General features: G+C 45.1%; 1 protein-coding gene across 2 annotated transcripts in view; it reads right to left on the minus strand.

The window, feature by feature from the left end:
- Window positions 1–13,723, minus strand: part of LOC110529175 (ras-related protein Rab-15-like) — a 30,474-nt gene that overhangs the window by 8,655 nt on the left and 8,096 nt on the right. The gene's annotated exons all lie outside the window — the stretch shown is intronic.

Below are 13,723 nucleotides of genomic sequence, written 5' to 3' on the forward strand. Positions count from 1 at the left end.
TAAATAAAGGTTAAATCAATTAAATACATAAATAAAATACTATGGAGGTAAACAGACTGTCGGGTATACTGTATATTATACTATAGATTATACTATACAGTATACCTGTTTGTGTAGTTTCTAAACAGACTACTAGATGAATACTATGGAGGTAAACAGACTGTCGGGTATACCGTATATTATACTATACATTATACTATACAGTACTATACCTGTTTGTGTAGTTTCTAAACAGACTACTAGATGAATACTATGGAGGTAAACAGACTGTCGGGTATACTGTATATTATACTATAGATTATACTATACAGTACTATACCTGTTTGTGTAGTTTCTAAACAGACTACTAGATGAATACTATGGAGGTGAACATACATGGCATTTAAACAACACAACAATCCCAGATAAACCAATAACCAGCTCTATCCGATGAGACCAACCCCCCCCCCCCCCCCCCCCCCCGCAGCTGAAATTCCATTACTCAGTATGTTGGACTCTACTCCGCTGTAGGGTAAACTGTGGCAAATCAATACTCAGTCCCTCCGATTCTCAGACTGAAACGCTGAGAGAGACGCGAGTCATCCGTGTTTTTCTTCCGTTATATTCCTGAGCCTGAGCGTGCTCTCCCATGAGAATGAGCAGAGTAGATTACAGAAATACTGCGCTCCAACTGCAGTGTGTTCTCTTGATAAGGGCCTTGGTACTTTAACCCGTCTGTAGAGCCTGTAGACACACTGTCAGACCCTCAGACTTAACCAGGGACATGACCTTTACCCTATCTGTAGACACACTGTCAGACCCTCAGACTTAACCAGGGACATGACCTTTACCCTATCTGTAGACACACTGTCAGACCCTCAGACTTAACCAGGGACATGACCTTTACCCTATCTGTAGACACACTGTCAGACCCTCAGACTTAACCAGGGACATGACCTTTACCCTATCTGTAGACACACTGTCAGACCCTCAGACTTAACCAGGGACATGACCTTTACCCTATCTGTAGACACACTGTCAGACCCTCAGACTTAACCAGGGACATGACCTTTACCCTATCTGTAGACACACTGTCAGACCCTCAGACTTAACCAGGGACATGACCTTTACCCTATCTGTAGACACACTGTCAGACCCTCAGACTTAACCAGGGACATGCCCTTTACCCTATCTGTAGACACACTGTCAGACCCTCAGACTTAACCAGGGACATACCCTTTACCCTATCTGTAGACACACTGTCAGACCCTCAGACTTAACCAGGGACATGCCCTTTGCCCTATCTGTAGACACACTGTCAGACCCTCAGACTTAACCAGGGACATACCCTTTACCCTATCTGTAGACACACTGTCAGACCCTCAGACTTAACCAGGGACATGACCTTTAACCTATCTGTAGACACACTGTCAGACCCTCAGACTTAACCAGGGACATGCCCTTGAACCTATCTGTAGAGCCTGGGGCTGATATACTACAGTATTTACCTTGTGTGTTGAATGGGTCTTCTGACTGGGCCCTCTGACTGGGCCCTCTTACTGGGTCCTCTGACTGGGCCCTCTGACTGGGCCCTCTGACTGGGCCCTCTGACTGGGCCCTCTGACTGGGCCCTCTGACTGGGCCCTCGGACTGGGCCCTCTGACTGGGCCCTTGGACTGGGCCCTCTGACTGGGCCCTCTGACTGGGCCCTCTGATAGATGTGACATACTGCTTTTATACTTCTGCGTGTTCATTTGAAACAAGCCTTATCTCGTTACGCATATCTCATCTAAAATACTATCGACGACGAGAGGCACTCTCAGAGGCCAACTGATTCAAACTGCCATTCAAACTGCCGCTTGAATCAGTCTCAGGCACTCATCTCATCTAAAACACTACAGACATGCTCTCACAGTCCTGGGCCAAGACTGGAGTTCACTCCACTTCAGTGAGAGACGGAGCGACTGAGAGGCCTTTGAAAACAGGGAAGCGGCCTGCTGTCTGACCAGGACTGTGTGACTACTAGAGAGTAAAGGCGTAGATGCACTAGGTTTTGGTTTGCTCCTAGCAGATCTTGGCTTGGCAAAACTAACATCTGTGCCTCACATACTCCCTTAAAAAACCTTTCGGTTGAAAAACTAAATTCCGGCTACCGAACTTCGACCATCCTTAAAAAAATAAAACAATAATGCTTGCCTGAACACTACCGAACAAAAATGTACCAAATGTTGTCATGATATATGCGCAAACTGTTTCGACTGGGAAGCATACGGTAAGCTTAAGGAGGGAGGGAGTATGCAGACAGTGGCACAGTGAAAGGCCATCAACATCATCACAGTCACTGGCCTGCATTGCCTGGGGCTGGGAAGCATCTCCCTCTCCCTTTCTAGGATGCTTCTCTCCAAGCACCTCTCTTCTCCTCCCTCTTTCTATTCTTATCGATCCACCCCTTGAATCTCTCTCTCTTCCCTACCCTCTTTCTATTCTTATCGATCCACCCCTTGAATCTCTCTCTCTCTTCTCCTCCCCTCTTTCTATTCTTAACCTCTTAGAGCTCTAGGGGCGCTATTTCATTTTTGGATAAAAAACGTTCCCGTTTTAAGCGCGATATTTTGTCACGAAAAGATGCTCGACTATGCATATTCTTGACAGTTTTGGAAAGAAAACACTCTGAAGTTTCAGAATCTGCAAAGATTTTGTCTGTAAGTGCCCCAGAACTCATTCTACAGGCGAAACCAAGATGATGCATCACCCAGGAATTAGCAGAATTTCTGAAGCTCTGTTTTCCATTCTCTCCTTATATGGCTGTGATTGCGCAAGGAATGAGCCTACACTTTCTGTCGTTCGCCCAAGGTCTTAGCAGCATTGTGACGTATTTGTAGGCATATCATTGGAAGATTGGCCATAAGAGACTACATTTTCCAGAGGTCCGCCCGGTGTCCTTTGTCTAAATTTGTGCGTAATCTTCAGGTGCAGGCATTTTCTCCTGGGATTCAGGAGAGAAAGCATGTTTCCAAGAACGATGTATCAATGAAGAGATATGTGAAAAACACCTTGAGGATTGATTCTAAACAACGTTTGCCATGTTTTCAGTCGATATTATGGAGTTAATTTGGAAAAAAGTTTGCGTTTTGAGGACTGAATTTATGGATTTTTTTTGGTAGCCAAATGTGATGTATAAAACGGAGCTATTTCTAATACACAAGGAATCTTTTTGGAAAAACTGAGCATCTGCTATCTAACTGAGAGTATCCTCATTGAAAACATCAGAAGTTCTTCAAAGGTAAATGATTTTATTTGAAGGCTTTTATGTTTTTGTTAATGTTGCGTGCTGGATGCTAACGCTAATGCTAACGCTAAATGCTAACGCGAAATGCTAACTCTAGCTAGCTACTTTTACACAAATGATTGTTTTCCTATGGTTGAGAAGCATATTTTGAAAATCTGAGATGACAGTGTTGTTTACAAAAGGCTAAGCTTGAGAGATGGCATATTTATTTCATTTCATTTGCGATTTTCATAAATAGTTAACGTTGTGTTATGCTAATGAGCTTGCTGATAGATTTACACAATCCTGGATACAGGGGTTTTTTCATAGCTAAACGTGACGCAGAAAACGGAGCGATTTGTCCTAAACAAATAATCTTTCAGGAAAAACTGAACATTTGCTATCTGAGAGTCTCCTCAATGAAAACATCTGAAGTTCTTCAAAGGTAAATGATTTTTTTGAATGCTTTTCTGTTTTTTTGTGTAAATGTTGCCAGCTGAATGCTAATGCTAAATGCTACGTTAGCCATCAATACTGTTACACAAATGATTGTTTTGCAATGGTTGAGAAGCATATTTTGAAAATCTGAGATGACAGTGTTGTTAACAAAAGGCTAAGCTTGAGAGCTAGCATATTTATTTCATTTCATTTGCGATTTTCATGAATAGTTAACGTTGCGTTATGGTAATGAGCTTGAGTCTGTATTCACGAACCCGGATCCGGGATGGGGAGATCAGAAAGGTTAACGATCCACCCCTTGAATCTCTCTCTCTTCCCTACCCTCTTTCTATTCTTAACGATCCACCCCTTGAATCTCTCTCTCTTCCCTACCCTCTTTCTATTCTTATCGATCCACCCCTTGAATCTCTCTCTCTACCCTACCCTCTTTCTATTCTTATCGATCCACCCCTTAAATCTCTCTCTCTACCCTACCCTCTTTCTATTCTTATCGATCCACCGCTTGATTCTCTCTCTTTCTCTCTCTCATACCCTCTCGCTATGTTTCTCGTTCTCCCGATCTTTCTCTGTCCCTCTTTTCTATGCCTTTTGCATCTGTCCTGGAGTCATCCATGCGTTCAGTGATTTGGAAATGAGTGAAGTTCAGGTTTCAAAGTAAACGTAGCTTCTACGACGTCATCTAAATGAATGGGAAGTCTTGGCCCAGCTATCTTTTTTTATTTATTTGTATTATTTTTAAGGGAAGATCAGCTTTAATATTGCAGATAGATTGTAGCTTCCATCAATGTAATTGTCTGCGTCATTTCCAATCCCCCATATTTTTTTTTTTTGGGGGGGGGGGTAAATATATACGTTTTGAATCCGGCATTGTTTTGCGTATCAGTTCATAAACCATGTGTCATGGGATCGGTGCATCCAAGATCCTTCCACTTGCATCTTTCATTTTTACAGTAATGCTGCAATAGTTGGTTGTAATTTTGGATAGATCAGACATTTCCATATATTTGTGTTAGCTGCATGTGTGACATAACTCCACCAGTCCTATTTATGATATCATTGACAAATATATATATAATATAATGTATATATATAAAAATAAAAAAACATTTAAAAAAATTATATATATATAATTTTTTTAACGTTTTTTTTTTTTTGCATAATTGCATTTAAAAAAATTAAAAAAAAGTATATTTGAGTTGAACCACAATATGTGTTGTAATATTTGTTCATTCTTTTCAGGTGGATTAAACTAAAATTGCAACCAACTTTCTAAGGCTTGTTTTAAAAATAGCAATATTTTTTAGATTGTTTCATTTTCAAATAATGGAAAGTGACAGGTTGTAATGTGAATAAAGGGGGAAAGGCCATTCTTGAACCTAGGGTGAGACATTCTTCCTAATCTGCTAGAGAACCCGTTCGGATTTAAGTATAACTTTTGTATGACAGAAGTCTTTAGTGAGAGGTCTAATGATTTAATATTTAAGAATTTCTGCCCTCCGAATTCATATTTATTTTATAAATAGGTCTGTTTAATTTAGTCTTGCTTGCCGTTCCAAATAAAATGGAATTGGCCCACCTATTTTAGCAAATTACAGACCTCAAGGAAATGAAGGAATACCTCAAGGCAATGTAATTCTCAAGCATACGGTATAAAAAAAGCTTCTTACAATCATATACACTCACAGAGTAGGTTTATGTGAGAGTGGTCTTAAGGTAGTGCAGCTTGGTCCCAGATATGTTTGTAATAACATGTCAACTCCATGTGAGTGGCATGATGGTACAAACAGACTGGTGCCCAGGCTAGCCTAAAGGTTGACTTGTAGTCCAAGAAGTCTTAAAGTCAAAACAGTCAAAAAGCCGATGACCATCGTTTTTCTTTCTTTCTTCTCTATCTGCCCCTTTTTCTCCTAAATCGCTGCAACTCCCCAACGGACTCGGGAGAGGCGAAGGTCGAGAGTCACGCGTCCTCCGAAACACCACCCAGCCAAGCCGCACTGCTTCTTGACACACTGCTCGCTTAACCCCGGAAGCCAACCGCACCAATGTGTCGGAGGGAACACCGTCCAACTGGCGACCGGAGTCAGCTTGCAGGCGCCCGGCCCGCCACAAGGAGTCACTTGATCGCGATGGGACAAGGTAATTCCGTCCGGCAAACCCTTTGCTAACCCAGACAACGCAGGGTCAATTGTGCGCCGTCTCATGGCTCTCACAGCCTGGGATCGAACCCGGGGTTGGAGGGACGCTGCAATTCAGTGCCTTAGAACCATCAGACCTATTAAGTGTTAACAGCAGCCTATATTTACCCAGTAGCCTATAGTTGTATCAAAGTATATGTACACCTAAGTTCATTGTTTTGCAACAGTTTAATTCAACACACTACTTAGCGTAGCTATTAGCTAACCGTTGTTCTATGAATGGATAAGTATCTGTGCCCACTACCGTGTCCAGGTAGGCATCTCCCTACTGTAGCTATACCATAACGAGCAGCACTTAACCCTTACAGTGAGGGGGCTGATGGGCCAGGGACATAGTAGCTGTGGTTCAGGGCTATAAGGAGGAGAGCAGCTTATTGAGCCAGGGGTAGACACACGCACACAGACCTCCCACTATCCCTCACAGACCTCCCACTATCCCTCAAAGACCTCCCACTATCCCACAGACCTCCCACTATCCCTCACAGACCTCCCACTATCCCTCAGAGACCTCCCACTATCCCTCAGAGACCTCCCACTATCCCCTACAGACCTCCCGCTATCCCCCACAGACCTCCCACTATCCCCCACAGACCTCCCACTATCCCTCACAGACCTCCCACTATCCCTCACAGACCTCCCACTATCCCCCACAGACCTCCCATTATCCCTCACAGACCTCCCACTATCCCTCACAGACCTCCCACTATCCCTCACAGACCTCCCACTACCCCTCACAGACCTCCCACTACCCCTCACAGACCTCCCACTACCCCTCACAGACCTCCCATAGACCTCCCACTACCCCTCACAGACCTCTCACTACCCCCACAGACCTCCCACTACCCCTCACAGACCTCCCACTATCCCTCACAGACCTCCCACTATCCCCCCACAGACCTCCCACTACCCCCTACAGACCTCCCACTACCCCTCACAGACCTCCCACTACCCCTCAGACCTCCCACTACCCCCCACTACCCCCCACAGACCTCCTACGACCCCCCACAGACCTCCCACTACCCCTCACAGACCTCCCACAGACCTCCCACTACCCCCCACAGACCTCCCACTATCTCCCACAGACCTCCCACATCCCCCAAACCCACTACCCCTTACATACCTCCCACAGACCTCCCACTACCCCTCACAGACCTCCCACTACCCCTCACAGACCTCCCACTACCCCCCACAGACCTCCCACTACCCCACAGACCTCCCACTATCCCCCACAGACCTCCCACTATCCCTCACGACCTCCCATAGACCTCCCACTACCCTTCAGACCTCCCACTACCCCTCACAGACCTCCCACTACCCCCCATAGACTTCCCATTACCCCTCACAGACCTCCCACTATCCCTCACAGACCACCCATAGACCCCCCACAGACCTCCCATAGACCTCCCACTACCCCTCACAGCCAACCTATCTGTTGTGGATGGAGACACACTGTTTCTGTCAGGCTGTGGAAACCCAGGGAAGAGTGTTATTGACCTATTAATCACTGTCTCTAACCTTTACTGTGTGTGCCTGTGTGTGTGTGCCTGTGTGTGCCTGTGTGTGTGTGTGTGCCAGTGTGTGTGCCAGTGTGTGCCTGTGTGTGTGTCTGCCTGTGTGTGTGTGTGCCAGTGTGTGCGTGTGTGTGTGTGTGTGTGTCTTAGACATCTCCCTAACTGACTGCAGGCATTATTATTACTGGAGACTCCCATCTATAGAGCCCTGTCTGTGTGTAGAGCCCTGTCTGTGTGTAGAGCCCTGTCTGTGTGTAGAGCCCTATAGAGCCCTGTCTGTGTGTAGAGCCCTATAGAGCCCTGTCTGTGTGTAGAGCCCTGTCTGTGTGTAGAGCCCTGTCTGTGTGTAGAGCCCTATAGAGCCCTGTCTGTGCGTTTCTGAGATGATACCATGGTGAGGACAGCTTGATGAGGACAGCTTGATGAGGACAGCTTCATGAGGACAGCTTGATGAGGACAGCTCGATGAAGACAGCTCGTTGAAGACAGCTCGATGAAGACAGCTCGATGAGGACAGCTTGTTGAAGACAGCTCGATGAAGACAGCTCGATGAGGACAGCTCGATGAAGACAGCTCGATGAAGACAGCTCGATGAAGACAGCTCGATGAGGACAGCTCGATGAGGACAGCTCGATGAGGACAGCTCGATGAAGACAGCTCGATGAGGACAGCTCGATGAGGACAGCTCGTTGAAGACAGCTCGATGAGGACAGCTCGATGAGGACAGCTCGATGAGGACAGCTCGATGAGGACAGCTCGATGAGGACAGCTCGATGAAGACAGCTCGATGAAGAGAGCTCGATGAAGACAGCTCGATGAAGACAGCTCGATGAGGACAGCTTGTTGAAGACAGCTCGATGAAGACAGCTCGATGAGGACAGCTTGTTGAAGACAGCTCGATGAAGACAGCTCGATGAAGACAGCTCGATGAAGACAGCTCGATGAGGACAGCTCGATGAGGACAGCTCGATGAAGACAGCTCGATGAAGACAGCTCGATGAGGACAGCTCGTTGAAGACAGCTCGATGAGGACAGCTCGATGAAGACAGCTCGATGAAGACAGCTCGATGAAGACAGCTCGATGAGGACAGCTCGATGAAGACAGCTCGATGAAGACAGCTTGATGAAGACAGCTCGATGAGGACAGCTCGATGAAGACAGCTCGATGAAGACAGCTTGTTGTCAAAAATCATCACTACTAGAGTAGGGCTGTCAAACAGACGGCCAGAGAGAGGGTCCGATCTGGCCCAAAGGTGGTTTGAGTAAACAAAATATATCTGCACATGCACACTTTTTAAATACATTATTTGAATACACCAATCAAATGTACATTAAAAAAAAGGATACAACCAATTCAAAAGGTCCCTGTATGCATGAACACAAGGGTAAAGGAAGCTCCTCCTTCTGCCCATGACATCTGAAACAGAGCAGTACCTCCTTCTCTAAACAGTTATTCCTCCTCCGCCAAACTTTACAGTTGGCACTATGCATTGGGGCAGGTAGAGTTGTACTGGCATCCGCCAAACCCAGATTAGTCCGTCGGACTGCCAGATGGTGAAGCCATCCAGAGAACGTGTTTCCATTGCTCCAGAGTCCAATGGCGGCGAGCTTTACACCACTCCAGCCAACGCTTGGCATTGCGCATGGTGATTTTAGACTTGTGTGCGGCTGCTCGGTCATGGAAACCCATTTCATGAAGCTCCCGACGAACAGTTCTTGTGCTGACGTTGCTTCCAGAGGCAGTTTGGAACTCTGTAATGGTTGTTGCAATTGAGGACAGACGAGTTTTATGCGCTACACGCTTCAGCACTTGGCGGTCCCGTTCGGTGAGCTTGTGTGGCCTACCACTTACCAGCTGAGCCGTTGTTGCTCCCAGACGTTTCCACGTCACAGTAACAGCACTTACAGTTGACCGGAGCAGCTCTAGCAGGGTGGAAATTTGATGAAGTGACTTGTTGGAAAGGTGAACATCGTATGACGGGTGCCACGATGAAAGTCACTGAGCTCTTCAGTAAAGCCATTCTACTGCCAATGTTTGTCTATGGAGATTGCATAGCTGTGTGTTCGATTGTATACACCTGTCAGAAACCGGGTGTAGCTGAACTAGCCGAATCCACTCATTTGAAGGGGTGTCCACATACTTTTGTATATAAAGTGTATATTTATACAGTCGTGGCCAAAAGTTTTGAGAATGACACAAATATTAATTTCCACAAAGTCTGCTGCAGTTTGTATGATGGCAATTGGCATATACTCCAGAATGTTATGAAGAGTGATCAGATGAATTGCAATTAATTGCAAAGTCCCTCTTTGCCATGCAAATGAACTGAATCCCCCAAAAACATTTCCACTGCATTTCAGCCCTGCCACAAAATGACCAGTTGACATCATGTCAGTGATTCTCTCGCTAGTGAGCGTTGACGAGGACGAGGACGAGGCTGGAGATCACACTGTCATGCTGATTGAGTTCGAATAACAGACTGGAAGCTTCAAAAGGAGGGTGGTGCTTGGAATCCTTGTTCTTCCCTCTGTCAACCATGGTTACCTGCAAGGAAACATGTGCCGTCATCATTGCTTTGCACAAAAAGGGCTTCACAGGCAAGGATATTGCTGCCAGTAAGATTGAAAAGAATCAAGAACTTCAAGGAGAGCGGTTCAATTGTTGTGAAGAAGGCTTCAGGGCGCCCAAGAAAGTCCATCAAACGCCAGGACCATCTCCTAAAGTTGATTCAGCTGCGGGATCGGGCGGGGCACCCCCAGTACAGAGCTTGCTCAGTATTGGCAGCAGTCAGGTGTGAGTGCATCTGCACGCACAGTGAGGCTAAGACTTTTGGAGGCTGGCCTGGTGTCAAGAAGGGCAGCAAAGAAGCCTCTTCTCTCCAGGAAAAACATCAGGGACAGACTGATATTCTGAAAAAGGTACAGGGATTGGACTGCTGAGGACTGGGGTAAAGTCATTTTCTCTGATGAATCCCCTTCCTGATTGTTTGGGGAATCTGGAAAAAACCTTGTCCGGAGAAGACAAGGTGAGCGCTACCATCAGTCCTGTGTCATGCCAACAGTAAAGCATCCTGAGACCATTCTTGTGTGGGGTTGCTTCTCAGCCAAGGGAGGGGGCTCACTCACAATTTTGCTTAAGAATATAGCCATGACTAAAGAATGGTACTAACACATCCTCTGAGAGCAACTTCTCCCAACCATCCAGGAACAGTTTGGTGACAAACAATGCCTTTTCCAGCATGATAGAGCACCTTGCCATAAAGCAAAAGTGATAACTAAGTGGCTTGGGGAACAAAACATCGATATTTTGGCCAGGAAACTCCCCAGACCTTAATCCCATTGAGAACTTGTGGTCAATCCTTAAGAGGCGGGTGGACGAACAAAAATCCACAAATTCTGACAAACTCCAAGCATTGATTATGCAAGAATGGGCTGCCATCAGTCAGGATGTGGCCCAGAAGTGAATTGACAACATGCCAGGGCAGTTTGCAGAGGTCTTGAAAAAGAAGGGTCAACACTGCAAACATTGACTCTTTGCATCAACTTCATGTAATTGTCAATAAAAGCCTTTGACACTTATGACATGCTTGTAATTATACTTCAGTATTCCATAGTAACATCTGACAAAAATATCTAAAGCCACTGAAGCAGCAAACTTTGTGGAAATTAATATTTGTGTCATTCTCAAAACTTTTGGCCACGACTGTCCAGCTGGTTCTCAAGGTCTTGCACACTAATGAGATGCTATTGAGCCCACACTACTACACTGTCTGAGCCAAAGACTACATGCTTTCTGGTAAGTTTTGATTACAATAGTGGGTTGTTGGGTGAAAATATTTTATGACATACATGATATTTTGTTAACTAGCAATTAGTAGCCTACAGCAAGTGTGTTAAAATCAAAAATAAAAACGTGTTAACATTTTCTGCTAGTTATTTTTTGCTACCATGTGGGTTTTAGCTTGCTTGAGCCTGCTAACTGAAGAGTGTTAATTCACCTGTTTCCATACATGTTTCATTTTAAAACATTTATCTTACAAAGGAGTTGTTTAGGCAGTAACTGATGTGTGGAGACATTTCACTGCAGCTAATGTAGAAGGAAACGTTGTGTACATTTGCCAAATCATATGTGAAGAATGCAACAAAGATGCAGAATTATCTGGCCAAGTGCATAAAGTTCCCTCCGCGCTCACAACAAGCAACCTCTGACAAAAGTCCCTCTACTTCTATTCATGGTGAAAATGATGAATCAGACACCTTATCGATAGCAACAGCTCATGGTCCTCCTGGAATCAGAAGTTTTTTTTGAGTCAATGAAGGAACGTGTATGAAACTGGTTCACCTCTGATGCTCACAGGCAATGTGTATTGGAAGAGATTTCTGGATGTTCTTGGCCCAGCATACACCCCTCCAACAAGACATGCTTTATCTACTCATTTGCTGGCTGCAGAGTTCAACAGAGTTCAAATGAAGGTCAATCAAATCAAAGAGAAAGCAGACTGTATTACAATCATCTCTAATGGGTGGTCGAATGTTTGTGGGCAAGGAATAGTTAACGGCATCATCTCCACCCCTTAACCAGTATTCTACAAGAGCAGACACACTGGTCTCTACATTGCAGATGAGCTGATGGCAGTCATCAATGACCTTGGACCACAGAAGGTATTTGCACTGGTGACAGACAATGCTGCGAACATGAAGGCTGCTTGGTCTAACGTGGAGGAGTCCTACCCACACATTAAATTTGCTGTTCATGCATTGAATCTGATCCTCAAGGACATCAAGGACTGAAAACAATGGATACACTCTACAAGAGAGCCAAGGAAATGGTTAGGTATGTGAAGGGTCATCAAGTTGTAGCAGCAATCTACCTCACCAAGCAAAGTGAGAAGAATAAGAGCACCACATTGAAGCTGCCCAGCAACACCCATTGGGGTGAGGTTGTCATCATGTTTGACAGTCTTCTGGACGGGAAGGAGTCTCTCCAAGAAATGGTCATATCACAGTCTGCCGATATGGACAGCCCCATCAAGGGGATTCTCCTGGATGATGTATTTTGGGAGAGAGTAGTAAGCAGCCTGAAACCTATAGCAGTAGCCATTGCACAGATTGAGGAAGACAATGCCATCATGTCTGATGTTCAGACTCTGCTTGCAGATGTAAGAGAATAAATCTGTACAGCCCTGCCCACTTCACTGTTGCTCCAATCAGAGGAAACTGCAGTTTTGAAATTCATCAAAAAGTGTGAAGACTTCTGCCTGAAGCCCATACATGCTGCAGATTACATGTTGGACCCCAAGTATGCTGGCAAGAGCATCCCGTCTGGTGCAGAGATCAACAAGGCCTATGGTGCCATCACTACTGTGTCTCGCCACCTTGGCCTGGATGAGGGCAAGGTTCTTCGCAGTCTGGCGAAATACACTTCCAAGCAAGGGCTTTGGGATGGAAATGCAATATGGCAGTCATATCTCATCAGCCACCTGGTGGAAGGGACTTTGTGGATCATCCTCAATCATCCTCCAAATACCACCAACATCAGCCGCCTCAGAGCGCAACTGGTCCTCGTTTGGGAACACACACACCAAAGCACGCAACAGGCTGACCAATACAAGGGTGGAACAATTGGTGGCCATCCGGGCAATTTTGAGGTTTTTTGAGCCTGACAACGAGCCATCCTCAACAAGGTTGGAAAGTGACAGTGAAGATGAGGCCTCAGAGTCTGATATTCAAGAGACATTGAGGAGGTCCATGGAGAAGACATGGAAGCCTGAGAGGAAGACAACCAAAGCTTTAGTTCCTATCATTTTACAGATGTATGTTGAAAACATTTTTGGGAGATGCGATGGATCATTGGGGATCATTCAATATTCCCTTTCTTTTGCTGTTCAGTGAAATTATCCCATGTGAAGAGTCAACTAATTTAATTAAAGTTCAATTCTTAACTAAATATTTTTTTCATTTCTATTGGAAGGATTTAATCATTTGCAATTATGTCTACTTATGATAAGGTAAAAGGTTTATGTGTCTGTCTCCAAATGATATGGCAAATATATCCAATGCAAAAAACATCTACATATTATATGGTATTAATATTAATTTGCATATATTCCTGTTAATTCCCATATTCCCGTTAATTCCCACAGAAAGTTTTCACCTCTGAATATTCCCCAAAATGTGCAACCCTAAGTGGGCCAATCATTTGTTTTTCAACAGGACAATGACCCAAAACACACCTCCAGGCTGTGTAAGGGCTATTTGACCAAGAAGAAGAGTGATGCATCAGATGACCTGGCCTCCACAATCACCTGACCG

The sequence above is a fragment of the Oncorhynchus mykiss genome, chromosome 8, assembly GCF_013265735.2.
Source record: "Oncorhynchus mykiss isolate Arlee chromosome 8, USDA_OmykA_1.1, whole genome shotgun sequence".
NCBI classification, from domain to species: domain Eukaryota; kingdom Metazoa; phylum Chordata; class Actinopteri; order Salmoniformes; family Salmonidae; genus Oncorhynchus; species Oncorhynchus mykiss.